Below are 14,856 nucleotides of genomic sequence, written 5' to 3'. Positions count from 1 at the left end.
CCCTAACTTGCTCTTGTCGTCGCCTCTCCTCTCACCCACGCTCATCATCTCTATCGTTGCTCCTCACCCTTTTTCCTCCCTAATTGACCCGCTCTCGCTGTCGCCGCTCCTCTCACCAACGTTCATGCATCCTTGTCTGCGTCGCCTCCATGCGCCGCCAACCGCCGGCCTCCAACCACCTAAGCATCCTTGTCGCCACCGCCTCCAGCCGCCTAAGCAATCTGAGGTTTTATAGGTATTTCTTTGTTACCTGATACCTTTTGTTTTGTGTACTTTTGATTTTGTCAATCTGAACCCTAGAGAGAAAGGCAAGAACATTTGGAACCCTAGAGAGAACATTTTGATCCGCCTCCAACAGCCTAAGCATCCTTGTGTACTGTTAATTTTGTTAATAAGGTCCTTGGATAATTACTGATATGGCAAGAACATTTGGAGATTTTTTTTTTATCATTCAGACGATTAAAACGTTCACTATAGGATATTCAGACCCTCCATCACTGCATTCTGTGCAAGCTGGAAGATATGCACTAGGAGGAAGCTTTGATGGTAAGGCAGATATATGATGATTTTGATGCTTTAGCAGGGTTTGATTTATGCTTAATGAATTCCAATTTTCATAATGCAAGTCCTAGAACTCTTGCTAAGGTGGCTATCCACCTTTTTTTCAATCAGGCCGACTCTCCTTGGCAGGCTTGCAAAACAATAGATTTGTAGATAGGGAGAGATTGACACTAGAGCTTCAACTAAGCTATTTTTTTTTATTGTACATTTGTTAGCCTGACCCCTAACATGCAAGTTGTATTCCAAAAATTTGCTAGCCAAATTCTAGCCTAACAACATTTTTTTTATTGTACATGTCTTCAGATACAGGTTGCCATCTGCAGTCAATCTGTTTACTAGCGCATATTTGAATACAATGGCATAAGTACTAAAATTGCAACTTCATTACCGTACTAACACTGTAACTAAGCTATTTTTTTAATTGTACATGTGTTAGCTTGATCCCTAACAACATGTATGTACTATTCTAGTCAAATTCTAGCCAACACATGTTAATTTGCTTGATCCCTAACAATCCTTATTTCTACGAATAAATAGCTAGCCAAATTCTTAAGTTTCAATAAAAGTTACACATAGACTTAGTAGCACATAGACTTGCTTGTTTTCTATGCTTCTTCAGCAACTCACTTTAAAACCTCAATTGCAGGAATAGAAGGAAGCAGTGAGTGGAGGTTTTGGTCTAAGACATCGGAAGCTTAAGCTTTAAAGGTCTTTCCTTGTTACCTTTCTTATTATACTTGAATTTCACTTGTAACTTAGTTCTTTATTTATGAATGTTAAATTTAGTATATATGCATTTTAAAATTCAACAATTTGTCATAATGTTAAATTGATTTTAAGAACATCCATAATGCCAACTATAGATATGCCAACACTTGGAAATTGAAGTTAGATGAACGATAGATAATAATCACACAAACCAAAATGATAAAATGAAGAACATCCATAATGCCAACTATATGAATAGTAATTACATGTTAAATTGCCCAGGAACATCAACAAAGGACCATGAAGTATTATAGTACCATGATATATTATCGACAAATTGACTATATTGATTATGTATTTATGATAAATATTGCAATGCTTATCATCTGACAAACAAAGTTGCCTTGACTCCATATGAATCTTTCACATTTCCTGGTTCATCTAAATAGTCAAGTGGTTAATGTTTTAAGTCTCAATTATTTTGTCTAAGATGAAATCTAACCGAAGCATATCTGTAAGTTGGGGTTTTGACTAAAACATGATAAAGAACAATATTGATTTGCTCACATTTCTCTTATCATAGAGATAGAAAAAGAACTGAGATGATGAAGAGTACTCCTCAGAGTCCATGTTATGTGCCATGGCAACAGCTCCATACACAAAAAGAGGAAGCACAGGCAGCTCTTCGTGCTATCATTACCAAATTCAAAAAGATGATCTAAGCAAGAATTGAATAACCCATTAACCAATTATCACCAATGAATCGAATTGATCGATCTATGAGAGAAATCTTTCAGCTCATGTTCTAGTGTTGTGATTTTGGTTTGAGATTCTAAACTTCGATTTAATAGCAGGAACTCCGAGGATGTTTAGTAGGCTTTTAGGAAAGCCCAAAGAGCAAACCAGCGCCTTGGCAACTATCGAGAAATTATATGAGGTACTTCGATCTTCCCATCTTGTTTCCCGTTTCTTAACTATGAATCGTAAGCTAAAACTTGATTGGTTGGGCTTCGTGGATTGTGAAGCTTTTTTTATGTTTGTTTGGATACATGATGTGGAAGCCCAACTTCAACCTGTTCATGAAAAGAAAACAGTTCTGCTTTGCCTAATAGAATGGTTTAATCTGTGAATAGTATTCAGAAGAGCATGAACACATGTTTTGGGCCACAAGTTTAGGGTTTTTTTTGTTGTTGTCAGAGTATCGGTGGATGATACATTTCTAATCATCACCCTATATGTTTCAGACACTTGAAATGCTCGAGAAAAAGGAGAAAGTTCTCCTTAAGAAGTCTGATGTTGAGATCGAAAAGGCTAAACAATTCACCAAAACTAAAAACAAAAGAGGTGAGATTTATCATCTGGCCGTACAAGTTTATGGTTCACTTTTTTTTCCATGACACAATATGTTTTCCAACAAAGGCGATCTAGCCAAAATACCAAATTGTTCTATCACAAATTATTTATCCTGTGTGACAAGTATTAGTCTATGTATGAAGCTTCATACTTATGCTACGACATACACTTGTTGTTATATGTTTTAGGTTATAATATTGTCATGCTAATTAGATAGAGTAGATTGCTTTGGGTCGCATTTTTACCTTTTTTTGGTCATTTGCTTAGTATGATAAGCTTCATTTTATCTATAATATTTGGATATCTGAACTTGTTTATTTGACATACTATATGCTCTTCTTGATTGTTCTTTGGGTAAGATTTTTTTTTAAATTTCTATTTTATTATATATTCTACTCATCTTGAAAAAATTTTGCTATATTTTTCACATTCATGTAGATTGAAAAAATTTATGCCACCTCAGTTGACCTAGATTCTCCTTTGTATCACAGACTCGAGTTTACTTGATACTAGAATATGCAGCTAAAGGTGAACTCTAGCTACAAGGAACTACAGAAGTCCAAATGCTTCAGTGAGAGGCGAACTGCTACAGTGAGTCCAAATGCACCTCATTTTTTTTAGGAGAGATGATTTAGGCGTGTTTAAGATCTTGGTGGAAGATTCATTGGATTCGTGGTGTTGGATATTGTCAGGTAGCTCTTGTAATTCCCTGTGGTTGACCATTTTGAAGTGGAACTGGAGGTATATTTGGAAGTCAGTGTCTAGGGTTGCTGTAGAATGATGCTTTGAATTTTTGTTATCTGGAGCTTTGATCTTTTGCTTCACTGAACTTATGCAGGAATGCAAAACATTAAGGATCCTGAGATATAATTTTCCCATGTTATCTGGAGCTTTGATCTTTTGCCATGAATTTTCCCATGTTATCAATGTAAGTAACATGATACTTTCTTATGTGATGTATTTTTTTTCTTTTCTTTTATTTATTTACTTATATATATGGTTGCATCTATATATGGTTGAAATTCATGTTGACTAGTTAGCATTTTAGCTATTTTCCCCTTGAAATAAAAATTTGTTTTGATGTTATTATATCATTGGAAATCATATAAATGAATTGATGTTACTCATCTTTATTACTACTGAGGAATTTATTTACTTTTCATGTACTCTTAGTGATAAACAGTTATGTCATTTGGGTCGACTACTAATGAATTGAATTTCCATGTACTCTTAGTGATAAACAGTTCCCAGGAATGATAGATCTATCACTATATGATGTGGTTGAGATAATTGATGAATGTTTCTCTTTTTAAGCATTCCAATTAGTCATCTTGTTACCTGGTGCTCTTACTTCTTTTTTAACTATGATTTTTAGTCTTGGTTTACTAATATATTATTTATGTGTTTTTACAGTTTACAAATCTCAAGTACTCCAGAGTTGAAATTGATGAAGTGCGGTTTGAGTGATTACATTTGAAGTGCGGTTCTACCTTGATGTGTTGTTAAAAGAATGTTCTACCTTGATTCTGATATCTATTAGCTTTTGATGTAAAAAGAATGTTTGTGTATTTTATGGATACTGTTGTAAGAAGAATATTTATGTAATTTGTGAATATTTGTGTATTTGATGGATACTGTTGAATGAAGAATATTTGTGTAATTTGTCAATATTTGTGTATTTTTTTTGTTATTGTTTCGGAAATTAAATTTGTACTGTTAAAAAATATTGATATTACATCGGTTTTCCACCGCTGCAAAATCGGCGTTATTAACTAATATTACATCGGTCGTATACCGCTGCCAAAACTGGTGTTATTAACATATAATATTATATCGATTTTACACCGTCGATGAAACGGTGTCGTTAAGTGATACTACACCGGTTAATAACCGATTCGAACACCGGTGTCATTAAGTGATACTACACCGGTTTATACCGGTTTTAAACCGATGTCTAAAATGGCAGACTTTTTACATCGCCTTTATAGACATCGGTCGAAAATGTAATAGACATCGGTGGAAAACCGATGTCTATGAGGGTTTTTGTTGTAGTGAATGGAGTCGACAATCGCTCATCATGCAATCATGCGAAATGGTGCATGACACTAAGCATGAAAATCCTGACCATATCTACCTCCATAAAACATGTACCGAAAATAAATGGATCAAATAAACAGATCTAGGTACACAAGTCAGATATGGTAAATGTTTAGTCCGATGTATCATAAGGCATGGTATGTCCCTACCTCTATGAGCATAAATAATCATGGCAATAAACAAGAGGGTATAAAACATAAATGCAAAATAGATAAAAGCATGCAACAGGTATCATTTAGTGACATACCAAAGCAAAGATAAACATAATTATTACTAGAGGCTATAACCTACTACGCATATCAACATGACATTATCAAAAGAGATAAGTCAAGGTACCCGCCTCAAATGTAGATCGAGATAGACAATTGGTATGTCGAAGTGCTCGTCCCGAATCAATGTCCTGTAATAAATCGTATAATTTAGCTAAGTTTTATTGTAAGAAAAATAACTAAACCAAACTCCTAATCCGTTTAAGAAATTAGATTTTTAATTCCATTTAGATTTAAATCTATACTTAAAACAACCAAACCTCACCCAATATAAATCTATCATCTAACTATATAATCTGATTTCAATATATATACCTACATGAACATTTCTTGCTAACACAACTATCAATCCAAATCTACAGAACAAAAACTCATTGGCTGAAAACACTTACACTAATTAGATTAAACCCAAACTCACCCAATTCATTATTTAGTTCAATCACAACTTAACACAAAACTTACTCAATTTTCGATGCCTCAGCGCTGCTCCAATCCTGAAGAACTTACTGCTAAAATTTTGGAGTATCTGCTGTGGGAAAAATAGTGACGAGTACCACAGTTATCAGCTAACAAGTTCAGCACAGGATCCCAATTAAAAATCCAAATACCCAATTATGCCTTACCTAACTCGATACCCCTTATTTCCTCTCTGTCGTTGACTAGTGGTGAAGAAGGAGACCTGGTGGTGAGGTCTAGGGCATGGGTGAAGAAACTAAGGCTTGGATCTTTGCCTTTGGCTGAAACCCAACTTGTGCAGAGGTGGCACCTCGGATCAGGAAAACCAGCACTCGTCGGCAGTGGATCGGGAGCTAGGGCAGAGGGAAAGTGGTCGCGAAGAGGAGATTGGAAGGGAAACTGGGAGGCTCAGTCAGTGTGAGGTGAGCGAATCAAGAGAAGAATGGCGACGAAGAGGGGAAGAAATGGAATCGGGCAGAGGCGAGGAGAATAGTGGAGATCGAGAGAAGAAGTGCCCTACTTCTCCTTGGCTACGGCTTCTGTTCGCGTGGGAGAGGAAGCACGAATCGGCGCCAGTTAGGGAAGATGAAGAGGAGAAGAAGACGGTGCAAGAGAAGGGAAGAAGAGTAAGAAACAGCGAGAAGATGGCTAGGGCACGCCCGCGCGCGTGCGGGGGGTGGGGGGAAGAAAAGAAAAATCAAACTTTTCTTGGATTAAATGGGGTAGCTTAAACATGCTTTCCCGTGACCTAATATTTATCCCCGTAACCTATACAATACGACCTCCGAAAAATTTCTAGAAAATTTCTAAAAAATCCAGAAAATTCCGTTAAGGTTATTCGTTCATTTAACCTTAGTATTGGGTTATAGTATTTTACAATGATGGATCGGCCTGTCAAGTGAAGGAGGCGTCTAGGTTGAGAAAGCTAGGAAAGGTATATAACCGGTTGACTGCAAGCTAAGCCAACACTCACATGCTCACATATGCTCGGCCGGGCAAAGCCCGCCCGGGCATAAAGGTATTTAGCCTTATGTATGACTTCTAGCATATTATCGGTCGACTGTAGGCCGAGCGAGCACCCACGCGCTCGTATATGCTCGGCCAGGCAAAGCCCACCCAAGGATAAAGACATTTAACCTTATACATGGTTCTCAACATATTACCGGTCGACTGTAGGCCGAGCGAGCATTCACGTGCTCATATATACCCAGTCGTGCAAAGCCTGCCTGAGCATAAAGGCATTTAGCCTTATGTATGACTTCTAGCATATTACTGATCGACTACAGGCCGAGCGAGCACTCACGTGCTCAGATATGTTCGGTCGGGCAAAAGCCTGCCTGAGCATAAAGACATTTAGCCTTATGTATGACTTCTAGCATATTATCAGCTGATTGCGGGTCGAGCGAGCACCCACGTGCTCATATATGCTCGACCAGGCAAAGCCCATCCGAGCATAAAGGCGTTTAGCCTTATATATGATCCTCATCATATTACTGGTCGGTCGCAGGCCGAGCGAGTTCCCACATGCCCATATATGCTCAGCCAGGCAAATCCCACCCGAGCATAAAGACATTCAGCAAATGGTATTCCTAGTCTATGGCCGACTTGAATGATCGGTTGAGACATATTCAACAGAAGATATTCCTAATATACGGCCAGCTTGAACGACCGGCCGAGAAATATTCAACAGAAGGTATTCCTAATATACGGCTGGCTTGAACGACCGCCCGAGACATATTAAGCAGAAGGTATACGATCGGCCGAGACATACTCAGCAAGGGCATTCTTAATAGCATATGCAGCCAACTTGAATGAGCGGTCAAGACATGCCCAACAGGATATTTAGCGGGAAATATCTTCTCGAAGTTTCTTTAGTCATAATAACGTGCCCCCATTATAAATACAAGTCATAAACGACAAAACGGGTACATCTAGGATACAGAAAAGATTTCTTAAAGGATTATTGCATGAAGTATAGAAGATGAATTCATCTCCTAACAAACCCTAACGAACTGGGGACCACTTCACGACTACGGAGGTCACGTGAGGTAGTATAAAAAGGGGAATCCTCTCTGTTGGCAAAGTACGCAAGTTCTAGCGTCTAAACTCTATTTCACTTCAGTTACTATTCTGCTTCTTCTACCACCTTTTAGAGGAACTGACTTGAGCGTTGAAGGGCCTAGCCAGGAATCTCCACCCCGGTCTTAGGTCACTAACACTTTGTTCGCTCGTCTCACTGTGCATAAGAGCGTTGAGGAGTTTCTCCGGATCTTTGGGAGTTCATCTTCATCGGAGGTCATCGTCATTCATCGAAGCCAGTGCTCGTCTTCACAGATTTCAGACAGGATCACCATCAAAGAACAAAAACAACAACACAAAGACAGAAATGACTTGCAAGTATGGTTGTCACGCCCCAGAGGACTCCTAGCCAGAGGAAAAATCCGGCAGCATCTCCCCTGTACACGTGACAATCTGAATCATTAATACAACCACAAGTATACATCAGCCACACACAGCTGAAAAATATAGACAACCACGTAGTTATATACTCAGCCCACTCAGCTGGATCAAAATATCACAACCACACAGTTATATATATATTAAACAGCTCACTCGGATGTACTAAAAACTAAAAACACAACGGAAAATGATAGAAACCCATTACAAACCAAGAAAAAGACTGCTAGCCGGCTAGGCTTACACAACACAACAAAATGATACAAGACACCACATCACAACAAACCAGAAACAAAATCGGAATATACAATGCTAAGTACACCAAATACATAAACCAAATAAAGTACAAATGAAACCAGAAATCAGGTCTTCAGATGTGATGTAGGACCGGTAGACAGGATACTCTAAGCGACTCCACAAATATCTACCTGAAACCTGAAATAACAATATATCAATGGTGTGAGTTCAACAACTCAGTGGATACCAGATAGACAGGAATAATAAGTTATAACTAACAGTAATAATCATGCGGTACAGTTTCTTGAACAAAAGTAGGAAATGTAGACTGGAAAGGGCTGAAGAAAACTGTACTCACCAGGACCTCATATCCGAAACATAAGGGTCGTCAGACCAGATACAAAATGTCACATGTATGCATGTCAATCATATGCAACCACCAAAATGCAGGAAACAAAGTGCAACAAACACAAACAATAAATGTAATCCAATGCATATGATGCAAAAATGACATGGTTACCCCTGATGCAGTCAGCCATCTCACACACGATGGTGAGACCGAGTGGGTAGGGCTATGCCAACTGTGCACTCTGCCATCACTACTCCTGAGTGACCGAGTGCACAGGATGTTGTCGGAGTACACCTATCCTCCTACCCCAAATCATAACTGGGGGAGCTCAATGGTCTCATCTCCTTGAGACGGTCCAAAGGAGGGATCCCTATCCTGCTACCACGCTGCATCACCACTACCCATGACCGGGCCAGCGGAGCCCTTGACAGAGCAACCTGCTACAACACACCCTGCCTGATATACCACTAACCCTTGAGTGGTTGTGTGTGCAGATCCATGTAACTAGCGGCTGCTCAACAATAATGGAGCTGGCAATCGCACAGCATGCAATCATGCAAGATGGTGCATGACACTAAACATGTAGATACTGACAGTATATACCTCCATATAATATGTACCAAAAGGAAATAAATCCACACAAAGATCTAGGTAACAAAAACCAGGTAAACAAACCAGACATGTTAAATAACTAGTCTACTACATAGTAGGTCAATGTATGTCTCTATTTCTAAGAACAGGAGTACACATGACAACAATCAAGATGGTATAAGTATGAATGTATAACAGATAAAGATATAGACATACTACCAGGAACCAAATAGTGACATACCAAAGCAAATGCAAACATAAAAATTACTACTAGCTATAAACTATTATGCATATCTAAAATGACTATATCAAAGAGATAAGTCAGAAATACCCGCCTCAATAGAAGATCGTATCCAGAAAGCCTACGTCGAGACGCCCGTCTCGAATCAACATCCTGCGATCACATAATGTATTTTGCTAATTACATATACAGCAAATAGCCAAATAAAATCCCCAAACCTATTAAACCAAGAAACCCTAATTCATCATTTAATCCCGATTAGCTCAATAAATTAGATCCAACCCTAGTTTACAACCCAACAAATCTAATAATCCTCCAAATAGCCATCATGAATCAACTCATCTATAATTCCCACACTTATCCTATTGATTAATTCAATCTAACCATAAAATCTTATTCATCAATCCAACATAACCATTTCACAATAAGTTAAGTTAGGCTAAGCACAATGTTAACTCTATAACTCACCTACCAGAATGCACAACTATGAATATACCATCAGAGAAACTCATTGCCTGCAAAGATGGTTGGAATTAGGCGAAGTTGCTGCCCCCAAACAGTGACCTCAAGTCAACACCACATCAAGACTTAATACCCAAATCAATAGCTAAGGTAGAACACCTACCTCTATTAATCCAACTGACAGTAGAATGGGTGGCCAGTGTCAGTGGCGTCAACGTGCGGGGAAGTCACAAGGGCTCGACGCCGATGATGGGTAATGGCGACACTGGAGATTGGGCGAAGACGACTCCCAAGGATGTGATGAAATCGCAAGAGAGAGAAAAAAAGAAAACAATGGTGGCTCTCACATGGTTGGCAACTAGATCAACGTAGCCAACGGTGGCAGCGGCGGCATCGTGCTGGACTCACACCAGAAGAGCTGACTAACGCCTGTTGCCATGGATAGGACGATGGCCTACTGTCCCACCGCTGGATCAGGAGAGGGAGCGGTGGCGTGGCTGAGTCGACGATGGCGATCAACGATGAAGAGATCGAGAAGAGAGGAGAGCGATTGGGAAGACAGGAACTCGGTCGGCGGTGGATCGGAAGCTTGAGCACAGTCGGGTGAAGTGACGACATCGAAGCGAAAACACGAGGGAGAGGACACGGTACTGAGGCGACAGCCGGTGGTGGCGACTCGTGGCGTGGCGTGGCTTGGTCGGGCGATGGCGCAAGAGAGGAAGGTGGAGGATTGGGTGGAGGAGGACACAAGGAAGAGGGAAATCGGCGAAGATGGGAGAAGGGAAAAGGATAGGGCAAGATAATCTCAAGGGATATTAATATAGGAAACTATATGTTTATTAAATTAATCAACTCCCACTTAGGGGATATTCCAAACGGGCTTTCTCTAAACCTATAAATTCATCCCCACAAAGTACATCCTACTAGCTCCGATAAATCTCCAGAAAATTTCTAAAAATTCCCTTATGGTTATTCGTCCTTTTTTCTATATTTTACATTCTCCCCCACTAATAAAAATTTGGTCCCTCAAATTTTCATTATTTACCATCAGCAAGTATTAACAATAGCTAAACAATATAAATGCTGAACGGAAACCTAATCCACAAACCTCAAGTAAACAAATGGGGGTATCGAGCTCGAATCGTATCCTCGAGCTCCCAGGTAGTCTCCTTGTCAGTATGATACTGCCATCTGACTTTGACCGGCCAGATAGTCTTGTTCCACAGCTAACGCTCTCTGTGGTCCAGAATCCGTACTGGAACCTCTTTGTAGATAATGTCAGGCTAAATGGGAACTGATACATCTGACAGAACATGTGCTGAATTGGATACACATTTCCTCAGCATAGACACATGAAATACATTGTGAACGCCTGCTAGAGACGGTGGTAGCACCAGACGGTAGGCTACCGCTCCAATCCTCTCCCAGATCTGGAAAGGCCCAATGTATCATGGAGCTAGCTTACCTCGGAGACCAAATCTCTTCGCCCCTTTCGTGGGTGAGACTCTCTAAATTACATGGCGTCAGTGGAGAACTCCAGGGTTCTCCGTCTCCGATTAGCATAACTCTTTTGGCGGTCCTACGCCTCTAACATTCTCCGTCTAATAGTGCAGGCCAACTCTGCCTCTGTTGAGCTCTATGAGGTCCTAGCAGTTGGGCCTCCCCAACCTCCTCCCAGAGGGTGGGTGTAAGACAAAATCTACCATACAATGCTTCAAACGTCATCTGATGACCTCCTGACCATACAGCTCTGCCAATCGATCTAGAGAATCGGTCTTCCAAATCGCTAAGCAGTGTGCGGATTTAGTTAACGGTCAACGATTACCCAAATTGCGTCATAGCCTCGTCGTGTCCTAGGCAATCCTACCACAAAATCCATAGTGATGTGCTCCCATTCCACTCTGGAATAGGAATCCTTTGAAGTAGTCCGGCAAGTCACTGGTGCTTAAACTTCACCTGTTGGCAAGCCCGACATCGCTCTACCAACCCTGCGATGTCTTTCTTCTTGCCATTCCACCAATAGGAACGCCTCAAATCCCGATACATACGGGTTCCACCTGGGTGGATAGCAAATCAAGAGCGATGAGCCTCCTGAAGTAACTCCTCCATGACCGGATAAGATTGAGGCACGCATAATCTGCCTTGAAAATAAATAATACCCTCGTCATATCAGGTGAACTCGGTCTGCTGCCTGGAAGTTATCTGGCTACCAATGAACTGTAAGTACTAATCACCGACCTGGGTCTCTCAGATCGTCATCCTAATCCAACTGAGCAACCATGGTAACAAGAATGCATTGCTCTGTTTGTCCCTACTCCTCAAAGGCCCAATTCGGAGAACCCCTAAATCAAGTCTGTGCCTAAAACTCGATGGCGAGCTAAAGCCCCTCTGAACTTCCGGTTAAGCACATTGGCAACCACATTAGCTTTCCCTGGGTGGTAGCTAATGGTGCAATCATAATCCTTCAGGAACTTCATCCATCTCCTTTGTTGGAGATTGAGTTCCTTCTGGGTGAAAAGATATTTGAGACTCTTTTGATCCGTAAGAATCCCAAATGTAATACCCTACATATGATGCAGCCAAATCTTTAAAGAAAAGACAATGGTGGTTAACCCTAGATTATGTACAGGGTAGTTCTTCTCTTGCTCCTTCAACTGACGAGAAGCATAGGAGACTACCTTGCCGTGTTGCACAAAACAGAGCCCAAACCCTGTAGAGAAGCGTTGGTATAGAGTACGAACTTGTCCTCTCCAGAGGCAAAACCAGAACTAGTGTTGACACTGATTTCTGATTCAGTTCCAGGAAGCTGGTCTCGCTGGCTTCTGGCCACGTGAATTTCACGCCCTTCCTGGTCAGGTGTGCCAGTGGCATAGCTGTTGGTGCAATCGACCTCCAAGGCTTTAATGTCATACAAATATGTTTAAGTATGCTTAAGTATGGAGCTTGATCAAGGGAAGTCCTAGTTATAGACTAGGCAAGGGGAGAAATCTCGGTAGATCGTGGAAGCCAGGTGGATAAGTCTGGAGGACCTGATCCCTGGGTAGCCGAATGCTGAGTCCTAGTTTTAGGCTAGGTAAGGGAAATCTCGATATATCGTGGAAGCCAGGTGGATAAGTCTGGAGGAATTGATCCCTGGGTAGCCGAATACTGAGTCTTGGTGAGTGAAGCCAAGTGGAGAAAATTCTAAGGGGTGGTAACCTTAGGTTCTGGTGAGTGAAGCCAGATGGAGTAAATCCTAGGGGGGATAACCTTAGGTATTGAGAAGTCTTGGAGGTGAGAACTCCAAGCAAGGTTGATCGGATGGTTTTCGGTCGACCACGCGCGGTCGGCCGGACCAGCGGATCTCAGTAAATCTAGGTTTAGGTTTACTATTATTTTCTGTATTATTATTGATGTTGGCTAATATAATATTACAGGAAAAGTCTTAGTGGATCAGGCGATCAGACACTGAGCAGGTAAAAGTCCAAACATGGTCCTTCAGACCTGATCCCTGGGTAGCCGAATACTGAGTCTTGGTGAGTGAAGCCAGGTGGAGAAAATCCTAGGGGGTGGTAACCCTAGGTAACGAGAAGTCTTGGAGGAGTGAACTCCAAGCAAGGTTGATCGGATGGTTTTCGGTCGACCGCACGCGGTTGACCGGACCAGCGGATCTCAATAAATATAGGTTTAGGTTTACTACTGTTTTATATATTATTATTGCTGTTGGCTAATATAATATTGTAGAAAAAGTCTTAGTGGATCAGGCGATCAGACACTGAGCAGGCAAAAGTCCAAACAAATCTGGAGGACCTTGTTTGGTAGGTAAGTTGAGGTAAGCAACTGGAGGAGCGACAGTGAGGTCGAGTTCCTGAAGGGAACAACCTAAGGTCGTTGATCCAACTGAAGAAATCGGGTAGGTTTCCAAGTTGAGATCAAGACAGTTCTACTGTCTTATATTATTACTCATGCATTTTATATTACTGTGATAATCTCTGTTTTGCAGGATTATTGTCTAACACTATTTTACATGTTCAACCCGATCGATCGACCGAACAGGAGGATCGATCGACCGAACAGGAGGATCGATCGACCGAACCAGGTCAGCTCAAAGCAGGTATCAGTTCAGACCAAAACAGAGTACAGTCCGGTCAAAGCTTGATCGGTCGACCGAACCAAAGGATCGGTTAATCGAACCCTGATGACTCAGCACAGACAGTAATGATCAGAACAGAAGGAAAGCACACTGATCGGTCGACCGAACCCATTGATCGGTCGACCGAACCAATTAGCATTAATGGTGCATTAACTGTTGATCTTGGCAAATCACGACGAATAGGGAAGGAACCTGTTTGGTCGACCGAAAACCTAGATCAGTCGACCAAACCATTAAAGACCAGTTAATGCAGAATATCGAGCCAGCGTCAGACTCCAGCCAGGAAGGATGGGAGCAGACTCCAGCCAGGAAGGATGGGAGCATGTTCAGTCGACCGAATAGGAGGATCGGTCGACCGAACGTCCAATACACCTATAAAAGGAGGCTCAAAGTCTGAGGCTGGATAACGCTTTCTGATTGATAAAAAGGTTCTACTCAGCTCAAGATCATCGTACTACAAGTCTGCAACAAATCTTCAAGCTACTCCAGAAGTACCGACTGCGCTTCATATTCTACTTCTGTCGGTATAATATTTTATATTGCATTGTACTCATTATTTAGTAAGATAGTAGGGTGTTACTATCTTACTCATTTGTACGATATGCTTCTTTCCGAAGGATTTCAGAAAGAAGAGTTATAGTGATTGCCCATCGGTGCGGTTAAGGACCGCGGGCCTTCGAGTAGGAGTCGAGCTAGGCTCCAAACGAAGTAAATGAACCTGTCTCTCTTTTTACTTTCCGTTGCACGATTCTGATTTAAAAGAAAAAGATAAGTTTTAAAGAAAGCGATATTCACCCCCCCCCTCCTCTATCGCTCTCATCCGATCTATCAATAGCAATGCGAGGAAAACCCTCAACGAACCTCCGGTAATAGCTAGCTCAACAAAGGAAGTTTCAAGTCTCCTGTATAGACTATGACAACTCCTAACTGGTAACAACCTCTA

At 41.1% G+C, this 14,856-nt stretch overlaps 1 long non-coding RNA gene across 2 annotated transcripts; it reads left to right on the top strand.

Annotated features, from left to right (window-relative positions):
• The first annotated feature begins 222 nt into the window (after positions 1-222).
• Positions 223-3,160, top strand: LOC121977734. 2 transcript variants are annotated; one of them, XR_006111026.1, is made up of 5 exons: positions 223-235; positions 1,208-1,269; positions 2,124-2,206; positions 2,514-2,613; positions 3,114-3,160. It is a non-coding gene; the product is annotated as an uncharacterized LOC121977734 (long non-coding RNA). The 2 variants fall into 2 exon arrangements; XR_006111025.1 differs by lacking the exon at positions 223-235 and having other exon boundaries at positions 1,144-1,269.
• Positions 3,161-14,856: the final 11,696 nt, after the last annotated feature.

The sequence above is a fragment of the Zingiber officinale genome, chromosome 4B (genome assembly GCF_018446385.1).
Source record: "Zingiber officinale cultivar Zhangliang chromosome 4B, Zo_v1.1, whole genome shotgun sequence".
Classification (NCBI taxonomy): Eukaryota; Viridiplantae; Streptophyta; class Magnoliopsida; order Zingiberales; family Zingiberaceae; genus Zingiber; species Zingiber officinale.
The sequence above is the reverse complement of the archived record's forward strand: the minus strand, read 5'-3'. Positions and strand labels throughout refer to the sequence as shown.